The 20,016-nt window shown below is 43.9% G+C and overlaps 1 protein-coding gene across 15 annotated transcripts in view; it reads right to left on the bottom strand.

Moving 5' to 3' along the window:
- Nucleotides 1-20,016, bottom strand: part of INPP4A (inositol polyphosphate-4-phosphatase type I A) — a 192,930-nt gene that overhangs the window by 78,589 nt on the left and 94,325 nt on the right. For 13 of the 15 annotated variants that reach the window (XM_030570810.1, XM_030570838.1, XM_030570820.1 and 10 more), the window contains exon 3: nucleotides 1,691-1,758. The exons of 1 other annotated variant lie outside the window; for it this stretch is intronic. The gene's annotated coding sequence lies outside the window, so the exon portion shown is untranslated. Of the gene's footprint in view, nucleotides 1-769; nucleotides 834-1,690; nucleotides 1,759-20,016 lie in introns of all 15 variants that reach the window. One more of the 15 variants, XM_030570774.1, reaches the window with a different exon arrangement.

The raw sequence follows: 20,016 nt of genomic DNA, 5'->3' as shown, positions 1-20,016 counted from the left end.
ACATTGTCAACTCACTGTAACAGTGACAAACCTATAGATTTAAAATTACTGTAAGTTACTCTGATAGAAAGCTAAATGCTGATAAAATGCAAGACAACAATTCACATGATTCGTGCTTCTGTAGGACTTTTAATTAAAACTGTCTAAATATAGTACAACTTGCAAAAAAGGCACTGTCTAAATATAGTACAACTTGCACAATTAAGCTGTTCAACTCCTTGCAACATGATATAAAATAGTCCAATAATATATAAAAATAATGCCAACATTCTAAAATAGTCCAATAATATATAAAAATAATGCCAACATTCACAGTGCACATTAGACAAGATAAATACAAGAGAGCTGTGATCTTCCCCAAATGGTGCCAGAAAGAAACAGATGAGGGCCAGTACAGGAAATGAGAGGAAAGTATGATTTAAGGCATGCTAAATTTGATTAGGATGATTAATTTGAAGGTTTCCTCCCTCCCTCAGCTACATTAACACTTCAGTTATGAAACATTTGTATCTATTCATAAGGCTGTTGTGGCAACTCTTTCCATCTAAGAATAACAAGAGGAAAAATACAACAAATGGAAATGTAGTGACTGTGAACACACATGCATCACTCTTCCTTCTAATGCCTCTATAACACTTCGCTCTATCATGAAACCTTTCAACCACTCTGAACATCAGAGCAATTCTTTTCCTTACAGGGTTATGAGACAAATAATAAGGCCAATATTTGTGAGCACAGAAGTAACTAGATTTTAAAACAGGGAACTCACTTTAGGGTGAGTGGATAGAAGGGATTGTTGACTATCTGTTCCCAAAACCAGCAGATAGACCACCCTATAATTCAATTAAGAACGAATAGTATTCCTTGCACACAAGAATTTATGCATCAACTGAAAGTGCCTATAAATCAATGGAGTCATGTAAATCAATTCAAAGTGAAAAAAAGGAAAATGGATTAAATAGGAAAACCAAAAGATGTAAGACTTGCATACTTCATTCCCAAAAGTGTTAGCGTGCATCATAACTAACTATACTGTTACCACAGCATGTCAGTCAGCAATTGAAGGAGATAGTTTTCCAGTTCTTCTAATTCATATGATGGTTAGTAAAGAGGCAGTCCTCCCAGAAAGGTATTTAATTTCACAAGATTTGCTCAAGTAAGAGATCTGTCATAACTCTCCGCCAGCTTCCAAATCCTCACACCCCCTAATTGGTTTTCCTTTGAGTATTAGATTTTAGCTGACTGCTTCTGTATATAAAATGATCTTTTACTGGTGACTAACTCTATTAACTTCAGAGTTCTAATGGAATGTAACATTGTCACAAGAGATATATGGAGGGATGTGGGCACTGTGCCACAAAAGAACAAATCATACAAATACTTTAATTTTCTGGATAAATAATATGTTCTTATGACGGTAGGTCAAGAAACAGCTTGGGTAAGTAAGGGAGATTGCCACTTCTCCCGCCAAAACCTCCGCAACTGTTGGCACCCTTAAAAGAGATCAATATTCAACAGTGAAAGACGACAAATTATCTTAGTTTTCAAGCTGAAGAACTTCTATTTAAAATACCAAATATGATCATTTTCAGAAACCTTACAGACCCTTGATTATTCGTCTACGTTACAAATTAAACAATTTTAAATTCCACTTGGTGATACATTTTGATTTCATACTAAGCATACTCACTGAGGGCTGTTTTCCTCCTGTGAGACTGTGTGGTTTTGCATGTCTTCAAATCAGAGTTAAGGTCACATCTAAAAATAAACACAATAGTATTTATAAATGTATGCACTTACAGTTTTATGAAGACTTACACCATTTCAAAGTGGTATTTTATCAAATAACTGCATTTGTATTCCTAATTGTATCCCATTCCCTTATTACTAGAGAGCTTAATCTGTGCTTCCTAGTTGTGACATAGTTTTGCTGTGTGATAAGCTTTGCAACAAATGTAGCAAAAGCATGTAAGTTTGACAGACAGCTTACTTCCACACAAAATCAGCAAGGGCAATAGCCACTCATAACAGAAACAAAGAGTAACAAACTAACACTAAGAGGGACTGATTTCAAGTCAGCATTTGGTGAGTGGATGAGACAACAGGAAGAAAAATATTCTAAAATGTTTGCACAAAAGTCTAGTACTATAAAAAGCTGTAAGTATATAACTGGCAGAATGTAAGTGGTGGGTTTTTATTTTTTCCTACTCCTCTTGCTTTTCTATAGCTAAGTCTGGACTCAAACCCACAAATTCTACATTACTTTGTAATGGCTGGCAACACGCATCCGGAAAAGAGAGAGAAAAGAATTTATTTATAAATATATCACGGGATAACTGGAGGCTTGTATTTGTTAGTGGTTCTGTTTCTACAAAGTAAATACAAGGACCTAAAAAGCAGAAGACAGAACTAAATAACTTTAAACTCAAAGAAGTATGAAAATTCCACCATACTTAAACATCTTGTGAAGGGCACACTATGATGAAAGTGGCCTGGGAAAACCTCACTCTCAATTTTTTTGCTTTTACTAGCATCCAAGGAGGTCATGTTTATGCTACAGATTGTGATGGACGCAAACTGTGCTTACGTCAGCATACAGCTGCTGAAGTATGTATAATTGCTCGGAAGTGTGCATATTTGGCTGTGCGCCACAGGCAGCCCCAGTGTGCCAAGCGCAGCTGTCTGGCAAAATGCCTTACCTATACAAATGACTTACCTAGGGACCTCTGGGAGCTAGGGGTCAAGTTCCCAGCATGCAAATTTCTCCATCTCATCATCCCATAATTTTTGCACCTTTTTTAAAAAAAAAAATCCCACAAACACACATGGCTCTTTTTCAAATACAGGACAAGCGATTCATCTGTATTTGCAGACCTGCAGAAAATACCGCAACAACTGGGGACATGAGGATTTCTTTGAGGACAGTTTGCTGAGGAACACAGGAAAAAGCAATTCAAGGTTATTGGTGGCATTTACAGAGCAGCTGCAGATAGTGGAGCACCACTTCAGGGCCCAAGAAACAAGCACTGAGTGGTGGGATCGCATCATCATGCAGGTTTGGGAAGATGAGCAGAACTTTCAGACGTGGAAGGCCACATTTCTGGATCTGTGTGCCAAGCTTGCCCCAGCCTCTCAGTGCATGAACACCAGAATGAGAGCTGCACTGACTGTGCAAAAACAAGTGACACTCGCACTGTGGAAGCAATGCCACGCCAGATTGCTACACATCAGTGCGAAATCATTTTGAAGCTGGAAAATCCAGTGGAGGCCACTGCTATACAAGCGTGTAGAGCCATTAATGGTCTCTTGCTACGAAAGACTGCGCGCCTCTTGGCAATGTGTAAGACATATCAGATAGATTTGCAGCAATAAGGTTTCCAAACTGCAGTGGGGCGATACACAGCACATATATCCCTATATTGGCATCAACGATCTTGCCACTGGGCGCATCAATAGAAAGGGCTACTTTTCTATGGTTATGCAAGCTCTGGTGAATCTCCAGGGATGCATCACCAGTATCAATGTAGGCTGCTCAGGGAAGGTACATGGATACTTACAGGTTTAAGAACACAGGACTATTAAGAAAGCTGCAAGTGGGAATATTCTTTCCCAACCAAGAATATAGAAATGCCAATAGTGATTCTGAGGGACCCAGCCTACCCTTTGCTCCCCTGGCTCATGAAGCCATACATCAATCACCTCAACAGCACCAAGGAAAGATTCAACTACCAGCTCAACCGGTGCAGAATGACTGGTGAATGTGCTTTTGGTAGACTGAAGGGACACTATTGGTGCTTACTCATTAGCCTGGATCTCAGTGATAAACATAAACATATTCCCAATGGTTATGGCTGCTTGTGTGTCCTGCATAATAGCTGTGAGGCAAAGGGGGTAAAGCTGCTGCCAGGCTGGAGGTGGAGCAGTTGTCTGCTGACTTTCAACAGCCAGACATAAGAGCTATTACAAGAGCCTAATGTGGAGCTGCACAGCTGAGGGAGGCTTTGGAAGAGCACCTGAACAGTCAGCCACTGTAGCATTCTGTGCTGGACTCTTCTCTGGACTTGGAGATTTGGGTGTTGCTGAGAACTGTGTCGTGCTTGCTGTACATTTATAAATATGAATATGACTGCATTTTCCTGAAGCTATGAATTATGTGGTGCTTGGTGTGAACTTGCATGTACAGCGTGCTTTGAGTACCACTGTTCTTTCGGCAATATTTGTTGTGAACTAATACAAATAATTTGATTCTCAAAAAAGACAAACAAACCAAAAACCCAGAAATTTATTGAGTGGGGAAAAACAGTTTTGCAAAATACCCACAGGCAATTTTAATAAATTAACAAGGTGAAAATTTAAAATTAGAAAGGGAGCTAACATTTATATGTTGTCCATTGTGGTTATGTATACACCAGTTGTGGTTCTCATAGGTCGGCGTATGTGAAGCTGTGGCTTTCCTTGCTGTTCCCCAGCATGGAGTGATAGGGATAAAGATGCAGCCTGTGATGCTACCTGATATGTTGCAGAGGGGAGGGAGCAGAGCCCATGGAATTCTCCAAAGACAGTCCTTTCTCTATGTTGTCAGCCTTATCAGTCCTTCAAGCCCTTCATCCACAGTTGGATGCAGCACTGGCTTTCCTGATCTTACAGAACATGTTCTCCCTAGTACACTTCTTTCTCCTCCTCGTCAGGGTCAGGCATTCTGCAGGTGCTGAGGGAGCAACCTTCAATGCTACCAGGACAGAAGCTACTGATAAAAACAGACTGAGGTATCATTGGCGTCATGCTTTCTAGAGTGGCTCATGATGATGAGTGCCTCCCTTAGGGCATACTGGCAAAAACAGGGCAGAAATACCAAACTGTTGGTGTGTGTTCTATAATTAGATTTCACCAAGCAAGTAACAACTGTGAACTCCTAGATCACTGTAACAGTCTTACCACAGAGCCGCAGACAGTCCCTTTAGATCGTCCAGTCTATCTTGCCACCCAGACAAACTAGACTTAGTGATAAATGGTCACTTACACCAGAAATCACACCACGTTCAAGTTGCTTCCAGTCCCAAGAGACCAGTCAGTCACTTACCCCAGACCAGCTGGTACACTAGATCTTATGTCAAAGACAATGCCTGTGGCAACTTCTGTAATAAACTATCTCAATGTTTATTAAATTAGGAAAGGGAAATAAGAGTTATTTACAAGTTCAGCAAGCAAATATATACACACAAATGAGTTATCATCTAACTCTTAAGAGTGACAGAGCTGTAGTGATCTGTCAATTCACTGTCTTTTTCTGGGCAGACCCAGGAGACAGCCCCTGGAGATCTCCGGTTTCAGTTTAGAGTCTCTCGCCCGGTCAGAGTTCAAACAGCCAAAAAGGAGGAAAATGTTCCTGTGATTTTGTTTTACTTCCATCATTTAGCTTCCAAGTCCACATGATGAGTTGTGCATTGTATTTCCAAGGTGTGATAGGGCCATTAACCAATCCTTTCTATTGTGTCAAGTATCAGAGGGGTAGCCGTGTTAGTCTGGATCTGTAAAAGAAGCAAAGAGTTCTGTGGCACCTTATAGACTAACAGACGTTTTGGAGCATGAGCTTTCGTGGGTGAATACCCACTTCGTCAGATGCAAGTAGTGCAAATTTCCAGGGGCAGGTATACAAAAACCTGTAGGAGAACACTTCAACCTCCCTGGCCACACTACAGAGGCCTTAAGGTGGCCATCCTGCAGCAAAAAAACTTCAGGATCAGACTTCAAAGAGAAACTGCTGAGCTTCAGTTCATCTGCAACTTTGACACCATCAGCTAGGGATTAAACAAAGACTGTGAATGGCTTGCCAACTACAAAACCAGTTTCTCCTCTCTTGGTTTTCACACCTCAACTGCTAGAAGAGGCCTCATCCTCCCTGATTGAACTAACCTCATTATCTCTAGCTTGCTTGCATATATATACCTGCCCCTGGAAATTTGCACTAGCTCATGCTCCAAAACGTCTATTAGTCTATAAGGTGCCACAGGATTCTTTGCTCCTTTCTATTGTGATGTCCCTTGATGGTTCATCTGATTTTGACAGTCTTTCTGGCAGCAGAAGACAGATGATTCTCATGCCCAGGTTCACAAGTTCATAGCAAACATTTTCAAAGTTATAAAGAAAAACTTAATAGTTTCTTACAGCATGCAATACAGACATTACAAGTGAGACTAATACATGCAGCAACTTACAGGCATTTCATAGAGTTTAAACACTAAATATATTTTTATACGACTAATACCTGTTTTGAGCAAAACTAACACACAAGTGAACTGGTCTGATCTCCAGCTATAAGTCTGTCAGTTCTTAGCTAATGCCTATAGCCTGGGCAAGAACTGGCATCCGGCTTGCCAGCATCACAACTGGATTTAAAATCACAACAGAAAGGGAAAGATAGGTTTCAAAATTCCTTTCCTTCATTGCCATAAACACTTCTGATAAGACGCTTATTGAGACTTCTCCTTTGAAGCACCTCAGCATGTCACTGCTCCTCAACCCCTGCCACGGTGAGGATGGCTCATCAAAAGTGTGGTGGGGGGAAGGATTTTCTGTTGCATGAAGCTAGGAAATTCCAGTCTCTATTCCATGGGCACTAACATAGGGCAATGGCACTGGATGCTGGCCCTATTTTCCACAGGCGGTGGGACTTTAGCCAATATCTAACTCCTCAGGGTAACAAAGGCACAGAGAGCTCAGCTGCTATTGGCATCCAGAAGCCGCCCAGGCCCATATGTTGCTAGCCTTTTTAGTGCAACGACAGCAGCCAAACTCATTGCACAGTGGCATGGGAAAGTGCCCTATCACAGAGGAAGAAATAAGACAGCCTTCCCTAGAAACCCTTACGAGAGGACTGCAGAGAATCTCCATGAAATGTTTATCGAGATCTCCCTGGTCCTGTGGTATCCCTGGTGAGGTTCCTTCATTTGCATGCAAAACTGCTGCTGATCTCAGTTGTACCCCTTTGTCTGCTTCACCCATGTCATCTGCTCATAGATGTCCACTTTTCTATGCCTGGTCTGTAGCTGTATTTGTACAGCTTCTTCCCCCAACAAGCCAAGGAGATCTATATCTGCTCCAGGCAGGAGTGTGTCTAGTGCGTGGAGATGGCCTATTTAGTTGGGAGAGTGGCATACAACTAGGTGAGCACACCTGGCAACTCACTCACGGTGGGCAGTCTGGAAAAGGCATTTCAAAAACACACATAGGAGGGGCGTGGCTTCCAGTCTCTGTGATCTCTAGGCAGTAGAGTTTGAAACTGTAACCAGAGAGGTGACTGGCACAGAGAGTGGGGCACTGTGTGACAGCTGTTGGAGGACTGTTAGGGTTTACACAGGTCACACAGTGTCTACATTTGTGCTGCATCAACCTCTGGAGATCGACCATGGCTCAACATTCTCCATGGGGGTGGTTTTACTGCATTGTTGTAATGGAGTGCTTATGTCGGTCACAGACAAATTTGATGTAGATGCATGCACAAATAGGTTGATGAAAGGTAACTCACATTGCCCTAACTTTGTAGTGTAGGACTAGGCCAGGCCTTGTTACTCAAGCTTGCTTGAGAACATGGTCCAAATGAGGACAGGCACAGGATGTTAGGTGGAAAGCAACAGACTGCAACTTTATTAACATAGTTCAGGTACAAATCAATGGAGGCATAATCCTTTCCGAATTAAAAAGCTTATATAATACTAATGGACCAGGTTACTTCCTTCTGCTACCCAAAACTGCTGTCCCACCAAATAAACCTAGTGGCCCCAATGACACATAATCCAGTCAGTATGTCAAGCCAAACCCAGTCTGGAACATGGAAATTGAGCCATCACAATTAGATTATGATTATGAGTTTGTCCACTAAAAAAAAAGGACCCATTGCTGACGATGGGTGTAACTGACTCAGTACGTAACATGTTTTTCCTGCAAGTGAAGGTTTCAACCATGGTTTCTGAAGTGGTGCAGAATACAGTTTGCCCTTGTCCACACTTGCCGCCACACCACGTTCATCATCAGCTCAGCTGCACCGATTGTCATCACTATTGCCAGCAGAGTCAGGGTGAGGACATGTCACTCCCTCCCCAGGCCACACTGCATGGGGCTGGCATCACAGATAGCCCCTGAAGCGTTTCTCTGTGCCCCCCTATGGGGGTGCACCCCAGTTTGAAAACCTCTGCTCTATTTCTGCGCCATTTCACATGCTCTGGCCACAGAGCTACATACCAGGATTGGGGGAGGGGCAGTGGCAGTGAAGGAATCTCTACCACTGACTTACATGTATGAAGAAAACAAAAGAGAATCTCATAATCATTGACAGTCTATCACCGAGGCCTGGATCCTTACAAGTGGGTGCAACAGCTACGTCCAGCCAAATCAGTGCAGATCACCACATTCCTATCAAAACATTACATTCCAAGTGCACTTGTGGACCAACCAAAAAAGGACAAAATACTTCTGAAAAATGGCCAGGGGTTGTGACCATGTAAGGCAGTGGTCCCCAACGTGGTGCCCGCAGGCACCATGGCGCCCGCCGGGGCATTTATGTGCTCCCGCCTAGTGTCCAGTAGGGAGAGAAGCCGTGGCCCGGCACCTGATGGGGACAGAGAACTCCAGCTGCGAGCATCGTGTTCTCCATTCCCAGCAGGTGCAGGGCCCACCTAGTGCCCAGCAGGGGAGACAAGCCGCTGCTCCGCACCTGCCGGGGACAGAGAACTCCGGGGCTGCAGACTGTGGGTGTCTGTATTCTCAGTCCCTGGCAGGTGTTGGGCCGCGGCGTAAGCCAGAGAGAAGCTGCAGCCCAGCGCCTGCTGGGGACAGAGAACTCCGGGGCTGCAGGCGCCGGTGTTCTCTGTCCTCACAGCTTCTATCTTATCTCTGGATTCATATATTACGTAATATTAATTTTTTATGTAAAATTTTATGTAAAATTAATTTTTTTGTATTATTTAATGTACAAATACAAAATAAGCCTTGTAAAATTGTTGGTGCCTGCCATGCTCTTCTGAAAACATGAATGTGCTACTGGCCACAAAAAGGTTGGGGACCACTGATGTAAGGAATTTATTATCATTTCCATGAAGGAGTTGTGGGTGGTGGAGGTCTTGGTGAAGACTGAACTACCATAATTTTAATAACTGTCGGGACTTCATAAATGCTTCCATTACCACACTGTCAGATCAGACTCGAGAAGCTGCTACTGTCCAATGTGCTTTTCACTAATCTGCAATGAACCAATGAAAGCCAGTGTCCAAGAAGCTTGTTAAAGTAAGCATTCAGACCCACACTTCGACGACATGTGGGGCAGTGGGCACAAGTGCCAGTTCTGTGATTTTAAGCCAACTGAGAATACCTCTCCACCATGAAAATTCTCACCCACCAACTGTGGCCAGGTTCCAGCCTTTTTGCACAACCTGAGCAGCACACAGAGGCTGTATCCTAACTAAGACATTGGTCCTTTGTCTATTATCAAGGGAACCCCGCATCTACTGCTAATTAGCTCAGTGATCCCCTCTTGGTAAAGAGTTTTGATTACCATGAACCAAAAAGGTCATCCCAATAGTGCCCAACCAGGTACCAATCATTCTTACTCTTTAAAACTCACTCAGGGATTATGCTAAAACTGTGTGCCTGCAGGTGGCAAGAAGCCACCAGCTGGAGGGCAGGAAGTGCTTTAAAGCAAATGAATACAAATACATTCATGCAGTGTGGAAATCCCCCAATACATCCTTTCACTAACATTTTGACTAAGTGCCATGTAAACTACAGGAAGTGGTTTTCTTCCTTTTCCCACACTCTTCCCCACCTACTTAGATATGACCTACAATTACACTGTTTTTCTTCTTGATCATCCTGCAAAAGTTATTAGAAGCTTTAAAAAAAACTCAGTTAATCTAGAAACTAATTTTAACCACAGTGTGATATTTGGGAGCACTTAACTGGAAACTGCAATTTAGGCCATTTAATTAGTCAGCTCCTTGTGTAAATGAAGACAATTTGTATATATTCACAACTGAAAAATAAGCAGCAGACTCACTTTTTAAAATTTAATTTACTCATGATTAAAATATTCCCATTTCTTTAGTTCTATTGCCATTAATACAAAATATGCACGCCTACATCTAAAAGCAAGTATTAATTACAGAAATAAATAGCCCATTAAGCAGAGAGATGTGTATGCAACAGCTAGAAAGAACATAAAGCATGGTTATGTTCTATTTTGTAGAATTTCTATAAGCTTCATCTACCAGAGGAGAGAACAACGCCATTGCAACCATAAAGTCTTGCTATAATACAGTCTGAAATTCAACCACCAATCATTTTACCAAAAAAAGAAAGTAAGTTAGACACTTTTGTAAGCTGAAAAACTATCATTTAAATGAATTTTTACCCTCTTCCCATGAAATATAGAGGCTACATTCTGATGCAGTTTCTAGTTCACAGAATGATTACTCTATGTTTTACAACTCTTGGCTATAGTTGTATAGAACTTGAACTTGTATCACGCAAGAACGAGATGAAAGACTGCCCACTTTCTCCATAGGCTGCTACAAGCACAACAGGCTTTGCTCAAGTCTCTCTACTGGCTCCCAGTCAATTTCAGATGCAAGTCTCAGGCCTTGGTCTCAATCTTCAAAGCAATTCATGGACCAAGACCCAGCTACATTAAAGACCAAATTTTGATCTATGAATTGCCAAGATACTTGTGCTCTTGCGGGACAAAGCACAGCACATGAAGTCCAGGACAAACTGCGTGAGAGCTGGTAACAAAACATTCTCGGTTGAGGGGATCCAGCTTGTGAACAAAACTTTTAGAGCAGCAGTTCTCAACCCACTGCCTGCAGGACACATGGAGCCCAATTAGCACATAGCTGTGGCCCACAACGATAAACAGGTCGAGAACCACTGTTTTAGAGTCTGACTTTAGGAAACACTTCAAAATGTTCCTCTTCAAAAAGCCTTTCCACCAGAGTAAGATAGACATTCAACACTGACATCCCCTGCTACCCAGCACCCTCACAATAAAAGAGCCTGTAAAACAAATTGACAAAACCAATCAACCAAAACAAACCACAAGCAGAGTTATTACTCCATAAGAGGGAGGCAGGCCATATGATCCATGAAGTCCACTAAGAATTTCATTATTGTTATTGATTTTATGTGGAAGGGACTCAAATTGACCCCCATTTCTGGGCAAACAGATAATGAGAATGAGATATGGGGGGACAGGAGAAAATGCAGAGAAAAAGCACTGAAATGAATAAAAATACATTTGTAAATCAGAAATGTGACACTCATTTTGTTGGAATCAAAGTGTCTTACAGCAAAATCAATACATCTAACCATAAAGATTCCTTTTAACTACCCCATATACTAATGTACTGTATTTATTAAAGCCATTTTATTCTAATCACAAAATAATCCAACAATCACAGAACCAGTTATGTGTTGATACTATTCCCTTAATTTTGCACGTATGTTTAGTGCATTAGATCCAGGTTCTGCCTCGTCTTGCTAGCATACAGTAGGCCATGACTCTACAACGGGATCCTGCACTAGGTATATGAGAAAGTAAACCCCACAGTTTAGTCTGATATTGAGGTTTGCTGAATGGGGACAGACTGCTGAATCAGGATATAGGTATGTTGGAATGTCTCACTAATTTTGTCCATTTTACATGGCACTTCTGTGTCTTGCAATGATAGATTTATTTTAAATGTCTAAAATATGAACACACATAAATATGCCGGAGGACAAGCTTAAAATATGTGATTTATTTGAGTTTCATCCTACTCTAACTAACTGACCCAGGAAATTAAGCAATTAATTGGTAAAAAATAAATGATAAACAAAGGAGCTATATTCCACAGCTGTTATTACTGGGATTTATGCAGTGCAATTTATGGCACTAATATATAAACGCAATTTTTTCCAACAACTTTCAGTTGGTACTTAAGTTTGATCTTTCGTCAATAACCATCCCTTCATATATATATTTATTTCATTATGGTTTTATATATAAACATAATGAAATGTTTGTTATACATAGCATAAAATATATGCACTGCTGAAACAATATTCTTAGGTTAACCATTTAAGAACAATTTATAAGTACCAGAATATTAGTATCACAGTATTTAGGGTAAGAAAAATATTTCAATACAAATATTTCATATATGATGCAGGCACTGAGTGCAGCAGTACCTAATATCACCACCCATCTAGAATTATGTTGATGTTTTCTAGTGAAATAACTATTTTGGTTCCAGAGGTCTGTTACCCTTTTGTTGCCTTCATTGATAATTTCTGGTACATTAACAGATCGTAATGCACTGAGATATACAAGAGCTGGAATTGCAAACTCAGTATTTCATTAATTTCACAGTATATTTTGCTGTAAAAACTGTTCAGGTGACATTCAAACAGCATGTATGGAGTCCTAATTTGGATGACATTGTTCTAGGTTTGATAAACTCATACTGGCCAGAGTTCAGGGGACTGTACCAACTACCACCTGAGGGTTTGTTTGTTTCTTTGCTACAGTGCCAGTCTCCCACCAGAAGATGGTACAATGCAGACCAGCTAGGCAAATAGCTGGGGACAGTCCACAAAGTTCTGCTGACTCCTCTCCTCTTACATGCTGCAGTTGGTGCCTGCATGTGGAGAGGCAGGGGGGTCACAGACAGAAAGGAGGGGCACAGAGCATTTACTCTCCACTGAGATTGTGTGACCAGGAAGGAGAAGGTCATCTCTCTCACCAGTTTACCCTTCCAGAATCCTGTTGCAGGGCTAAGGGAGAGAGGCCACTGGAAGAAAGAAGAAGGGGACTGACCCCACCCCCCTCCCCGACACAACGTAAGGAGATAATGCCCCATGAAGTTGCAAGCGGGGAATGGGATCAGGCCTGCTTTTCTCTCTGAATACTCTAGAGGAGGCTAGAAAGCCAGTGGGTCTCCAGAGAAACACCAGGAATTTCTGGCATATCCAATAAACTAGCCTGGGAAAAATACTACTGGCCAGAGAAGCCTGAGACAAGAAGAAGTGCTATCTGGGCAAGTGACAGCACCAGGTTTCCTGACTGCCAGACCAAGAGGGAAGCTGGGTGCAAGTTGAATGATCTTAGGCACAGCAGCAAAGGGAAGGTGGGCTGGAAGGGACTGAAGAGGAGTGAAGTGAAGAGAACTAAGTTTCCCCTCAACAAATGTGAGAAGGGACTGAGGCTGCAGAGCTAGTGGACTGAGCTCATTACCTGTACACCATAAGTAATGCCTTGGGAACAGGGCCAGCTACACTGCTGAGCATACCCGAGGCCAAGCTTTAGTTTGCATATATTCAATAGTGTGCTGATCAAAGGTCTATGGGAACCATGGAAGAGACTGTTTAGGTCTGAACATTTCTGTTATAATCAGGGAGTACAAAGAGTCCTCTGCCATAAAAGCAAATATTTTCATTTTTTAGCCAAGCCACATAGCAGTTTTCAGGGCACTACAACCCCCCTACTACAGATCATCATCAGATATTTAGAACCCAAGACCTCAAGCACCAAAAATACAGCCCTCAACTATTTGAGCTAAACTAATAACTCCATTAGCAAGCACTAGTCATAGTCTCTTATCCTCTATGACATGTGAACCATCCACTAGAAGGGAATATGACACAATTTAGCGGCCCGAGCCACTGCTGCAAGACAAGAATATAATTTGGAGAGAGAAAATAAAAACTAGAGGCCACAGCTAGATAGTTCACAGGCAGCTATATTTTTGCCAGAAAAATAAACAGCAATGTCATTTACAACCCAAGCCAGCATAGATTTTATTTTAAAATAACTACAATTTGGTTACGTGCTGCTGCAAAACACAATTTATTTCAGGAGAAAGAAGACTCCTTGCTAAAACATTATTACAGCCATTGGCAATTGCAAACTTCTATTGCCACTGCCAGGTAGTTTAATTTTTCTAGAGCAGTGGTTCTCAAACTTGTACCGCCACTTGTGCAGGGAAGGCCCCTGGTGGGCTGGGCCAGTTTGTTTACCTGTCGCGTCCGCAGGTTTGGCTGATTGCAGCTCCTAGTGGCCGTGGTCTGCTGCTCCAGGCCAATGGGAGCTGTTGGATGCGGCGGCCAGCACGTCCCTCGGCCCACGCCCCCCAGCACCTCATAAAATCATAGAATATCAGAGTTCGAAGGGACCTCAGGAGGACATCTAGTCCAACCCCCTGCTCAAAGCAGGACCAATCCCCAACTAAATCATCCCAGCCAGGGCTTTGTCAAGCCTGACCTTAAAAACCTCTAAGGAAGGAGATTCCACCACCTCCCTAGGTAACTCATTCCAGTGCTTCACCACCCTTCCAGTGAAAAAGTTTTTCCTAATATCCAACCTAAACCTCCCCCACTGCAACTTGAGGCCATTACTCCTTGTTCTGTCATCTGATACCACTGAACAGTCTAGATCCATCCTCTTTGGAATCCCCTTTCAGGTAGTTGAAAGTAGCTATCAAATCCCACCTCATTCTTCTCTTCTGAAGACTAAATAATCCCAGTTCTCTCAGTCTCTTCTCATAAATCATGTGCTCCAGTTCCCTAATCATTTTTGTTGACCTCCGCTGGACTCTTTCCAATTTTTCCACATCCTTCTTGTAGTGTGGGGCCCAAAACTGGACACAGTACTCCAGATGAGGCCTCACCAATGTCGAATAGAGGGGAATGATCACGTCCCTCGATCTGCTGGCAATGCTCCTACTAATGCAGCCCAAAATGCTGTTAGCCTTCTTGGCAAAAAGGGCACACTCTTGACTCATATCCAGCTTCTCATCCACTGTAACCCCTAGGTCCTTTTCTGCAGAACTGCTGCCTAGCCCTTCAGTCCCTAGTCCGTAACAGATCCTGCCCACTGCAATCAGCTGTTTCACAGTGTACAGGAGGCTCTGGGACAGAGGGGGGAGGAACAAGGGTGCAGCAGAGGAGGCGGCAGGAAGGGGCAGGGCCTGGGGATTGAGCAATAGGAAGTTGGCACCTGTAGCTCCAGCCCTGGAGTCAGCACCTATGCAAGGAACCGCATATTAACTTCTGAAGAGCTGCATGTGGCTCCAGAGCCACAGGTTGGCCAGCCCTGGCCTAGAGCACTAATCTGCTTAAGGGCCAGACAGATAAACAGTTCAGTCAAAAGTCCAGAGAGAAAAATTAACAGTCCTATACATAAGGGCTGAAGCTTCCAAGCTTCTTGAGTCCAGGGCCTCTCTCCCACTGTTTTCCAGAGGCGCAATAGCCCACTCTATTTTTAGCATGCTAGTTCGGTCCCCAGTAGCAGTAGTCTGTCCACTCGGGCTGAGAGGCATATTCCTAGCAGCATATACCCTAAGCAGCACTCCCTTCCCCTTTCAAAAAAACTACAAGAGGAAGCAGAATTCAATGACTAACTTTCCTCTGAACCAAGGAGAGTGCAGGGGCACGTGTGCGCACGCGTGTTTTGGCCTGGTCTGCACTAGAAGGATGACCCATTCCTGAAACCTGATATCAAACATAGCTTGATCTTTGTCTTTGGTGCTCTGCTGCACATTTTGCTGACAACCATCATCAGGAACAGGTTATTTTACTAGAGTGGAGACTAGGCCTGGGTGTACATTTCAAGTGGCACTTTTAACCAGAAATTGCCAGTCACATTATTTTTGTGTGGTCTAACATTTTTTGAACAGTTAGGGCTAGCAATACAGACTCCCCAGATTGCACTGAACTCAGTCCTGCATGCAGAGATTGAGTAAAAAGTACTTACAGACCCACAACTTGAGAATCCCTAATACGGTTGCCAGGCATCCAGTTTTCGACCGGAATGTCTGGTCAAAAAGGGACCCCGACGGCTCTAGTCAGCACTACTGACTGGGCCATTGAAAGTCCGGTCGGTGGCGAAGTGGGGCTAAGGAAGGCTCCCTGCCTGCTCTGACTCCATGTGGCTCCCAAAAGTGGCTACCATGTCTGGCTTCTAGGTGGAGGGATGATAGGGGAGGCTTTGCGCGCTACTCCTGCACCGAGTGCCAGCTCTGCAGCTCCCATTGGCCATAAACTTTGACCAATGAGATCTGTGGGGGTGGCGTGGACAGCATGCACCATGCAGAGCCGCCTGTCTGCCCCTGCACCTAGGAGCTGAACATGGCAACCACTTCCGGGAGCCACATGGAGCCAGGGCAGGCAGGGAATCTGCCTTAGCCCCAGTGCACCGCTGACCGGGAACCGCCTGAGGTAAGCGCCACCCCATTGGAGTCCAAACACCCTCCCGCACCCCAACCCCCTGCCCCAGCCCTGAGCCCCTCCCAGAGCCCACACTCTGCACCTTCTCCCACACTCCAACCCCAACCCTGAGCCCACTCCTGCACCCAAACTCCCTCTTGGAGCCTGGACCCCACATCCTCTCCTGCATCGCAACCTCTTGCCCCAGCCCAGTGAGGGTGGAGGAGAGTGACCAACAGAGCGTGGGGGGAGGGCCTCGGAGGAGGGGGACGGGGCCTTGACAAAGGGGTGGGGTGTTTGGTTATGTGTGATTAGAAAGTTGGCAAACCTAACTCCTAAATTAAAGAATGATAGCCATAGACCGCACTTTAAGATCCAGCCTCTGATCACTGTGAGACCTTCTATGCTCCTAGCATAATATATTTGCTTACACTAAAACATGAAGTGATCCCCCCACACACACAGCCACCACTAACCAAATCACACGCACCTTTGGCAAATGAGATGTTGTTATTCCAAATATCATAACCCATAACATTTTATGTTATTTCCTGTTTAAAAGGGATTAAACAACCTTGTAGAGAAGATACATTCTTTAAATGGTTGATTGGTTGGAGTGTTTGATTTTTTTTTCTAAAAGACAGACATCCATTTCTATAAAGAGTAATCTATAAAGTGATAGAACTGTCTAGAAACCTGACTAAATTAGCATGATTCAATTCCTATAATAGTAGATCTTCTTAAATGTTATATGAGTCACATAGCTAGCACTGTATCTAAGGTTGCAAAATAGTTTCAGTTATAACTTATTTTCATATGTACAACACTTTCCAAAACATTTACCTCTCTCTCTGAAATTTTCCATGTTTGGTATCTATCAAAAGGTGAATTTATTTTTGGAAAGCATGAGCAAAGTCCCTTCTGGGGATTTTGAGTTTTGTAAGGGAAAGTATAATAGTGACAATCATTTTTCCAACTTAAATAAAGAGGAGTGCCATGTTTTTTCAACCAAGAAAATTGAAAACAGCTGTAATGTGAAACTGGGCAATGTAAATGGTGCTTAATGAAGTTCACGTCTGTGACCAAACATAAAAAATAAAGATGGATTTGATAATAGTGATATCAGTGAAAAAAATCATTGCTGAGAACGCTCAGTTGGCAACTGCTAAGATTTTTTTTAAAGCAGAGGCTAATGAAGTCTTCCCCAATCCGTGGTATCACAGTACCTCAGTTTTGACACCCACCCACCCATGTTTAAAGGTCATGAACCACACCCTCAAAAATCGTGAGTCTGTCTCAAAAAAATCATTAAATTAAAAAGAACTAATCTTGTTTTTAAATCGGTCTCCTGATCTGAATTTCTTCCATACACTCCCAATAGTGCGTGTGTGAGAGAGAAAGAGAGACAATGAGAGTGGTGTTAACTCTTGCAAATTTATAGTTAATCAGGAGTTGGCACATGCAGCAGGAGCTCTCACCAGAACCCTGTTGTTCAACCTTTTCAGATTCAGGACCCATTTGTAAACCTTGATGGCCTGTTGCAACCCAGAGATCGACCTGGACGTGCCCCCAGACTTGATTCCACCTCCCCCCGCCCCGCAGAGGTCCACTGAAAGGCAGGGCTCCAAACCAATATTTCACATATCCCCCGACAGATGTTTCTGATAGGGGGCCTTCCCTAGCTGTTAACTGGAGGGAGAGAAGGAGGGGTGAAGAGCCAAGATAACCCCCAAAAACACACAGCCTTCCCCAAGGCTCATGGAGGGACAGAGGACAAGGGATGAGGGGGATTTGGGAGCCTGGGAGTAAATCTGGGGGTGTAGTGAGGAAGGAATTGGGATTCTGGGGGAGATGGGGCAGGAATAGGGGGAAGATATGGGGCAGAGGGTTGGCTAGCCAACAACTCTCCAAAAGAGACACACACACACACCCAGTCTGTGGGAGGCAGAGGGTAAAGGGGTGGAAGAATTTGGAAGCCTGAGGTAAAACGAGGGGGCTGGAGGAAGGAGCTTGGAGGCAGCAGGGGCCAGGATGGGTGGTTTGACAGAGCGGGAGTTGCCTGGCTGATGGGAAGTGGCGGGGGAGTCCAGACTGGGGAGCATAATGGGGGGTTGGAAGCCTGGGTGTTGTCTGGCTGTGGGGCATGGGGCAGTGCATCGTGTGTGTGTGGTGGGGGAGGGGGAGAAATACTGGAGAACCTGAAACCAATTGCTCCCTCTCAGCTCCCGTCCTGTGGGGCTGGCTGGGCTCATCTTCTTGCTCTGGGCATTGCAACCTCTGGGGACAGCCAGACCACATTTGTGAGAAGGGTTTAGAGACCTGGTGCATGAGATTGCAGTAACATTCGCTCAAATTTGACTTATCTGGCCTCCCATAATCATGACAGAAAGGCCAGATCTGAGCAGTGCTGTGATCCCATGCAGTAGATCACAATACCCAGAGCGGGGAAGCTGAGCCCAGCCAACCCCATGACCCTTTGACGCATTCTAGTGACCCAGTTTTGTGTGGCAACCCATGTGTTGAGAAACTGTACTAGAGGACTCAACTGAGCATGGGGCTGCTTTGTGCTAACCATTGTACAAACGTATAGTAAGAGACGGTCCTTGCCTCAAAGAGCCTGCAGGCTAGTGCCGCATACAGTAGTGAGTGTGACATGGGAGCTATTACTGAGATCCATGAAACTTCTCTTACATTGGGCCCAAGAAAACATCCATTGGATGGGAACAACTTTTACTCTCTGCGGAGCTGGGCTGGATTCAAGGTGGTTGAAAGAGTTGAAAGGCTCTACAGCTCATCAGTAGGGCCCTACCAAATTCACAGCCATGAAACACACATCACAGACTGTGATATCTGGCCTTTCTCCATGAAAACTGGTCTTTTGTGTGCTTTTACCCTACACTATACAGATTTCACGAGGAAGACCAGCGTTTCTCAAACTGGGGATCCTGACCCAAAAGGGAGTTGCAGGGCAGACCACAAGGTTATTTCAGGGGGGTTGCGGTATTGCCACCTTTCCTTCTGTGCTGCTTTCAGAGCTGGGCAGCAGGAGAGCAGCACCTGTTAGCCAGGAGACAGCTCTGAAGGCAGCGCCCTGGCAGCAGCAGTGCAGAAGTAAGGGTGGCAATACCATACCAATGCCCTTACTTCTGTGCTGCTGCCTTAGAGGTGGTGGTCAGAGAGTGGCGACTGCTGACCAAGGGCCAGCTCGGAAGGCAGCAGTGCAGAAGTAAAGGTAGCAATACCATAACATGCCGTCCTTACTTCTGTGCTGCTGCTGGTGGCGACTCTGCCTTCAGAGCTGGGTGCCTGGCCAGCAACCACCGCTCTCCGGCCGCCCAGCTCTGAAGGCAGCAAACACCACTTCACTCCTGACACAGATAATCATGTTTAAAAATGTATTATCTGGGAGTGATCAGTGGTAGGGCCTACCTAAACAGCTTTAAAGCACACCCTATTTCCCTAGCCTAGCCATGCTAAAGATTCACTCTGCTATAAGTGAGGACAGAGTTTGGCCCATGCTTCTTTGACTAATTTTTCCACATCCCAATCTGGTAGATTATAAACAGAGTACAATGTAGGAGTTAGCATTTTACTGCCTGCTACGTTTTCGTTCTGCACTCCTTCCGGGGCTCAGGCCATATGGGCCTAGCTGCTGGTTTTTCTCAGGGACAGGATATTTTTAACTTTCACATTTAATTTTTTCCTTTTGGTTACTTTTAGGGAAAACAAGTTCAGGGACTTTGCTAGGGACTATGTTAGGGACTTTGATTCAAACTCTCCTACTTA

Source organism: Gopherus evgoodei, chromosome 1, assembly GCF_007399415.2.
Source record: "Gopherus evgoodei ecotype Sinaloan lineage chromosome 1, rGopEvg1_v1.p, whole genome shotgun sequence".
Classification (NCBI taxonomy): Eukaryota; Metazoa; Chordata; order Testudines; family Testudinidae; genus Gopherus; species Gopherus evgoodei.
The sequence above is the reverse complement of the archived record's forward strand: the minus strand, read 5'-3'. Positions and strand labels throughout refer to the sequence as shown.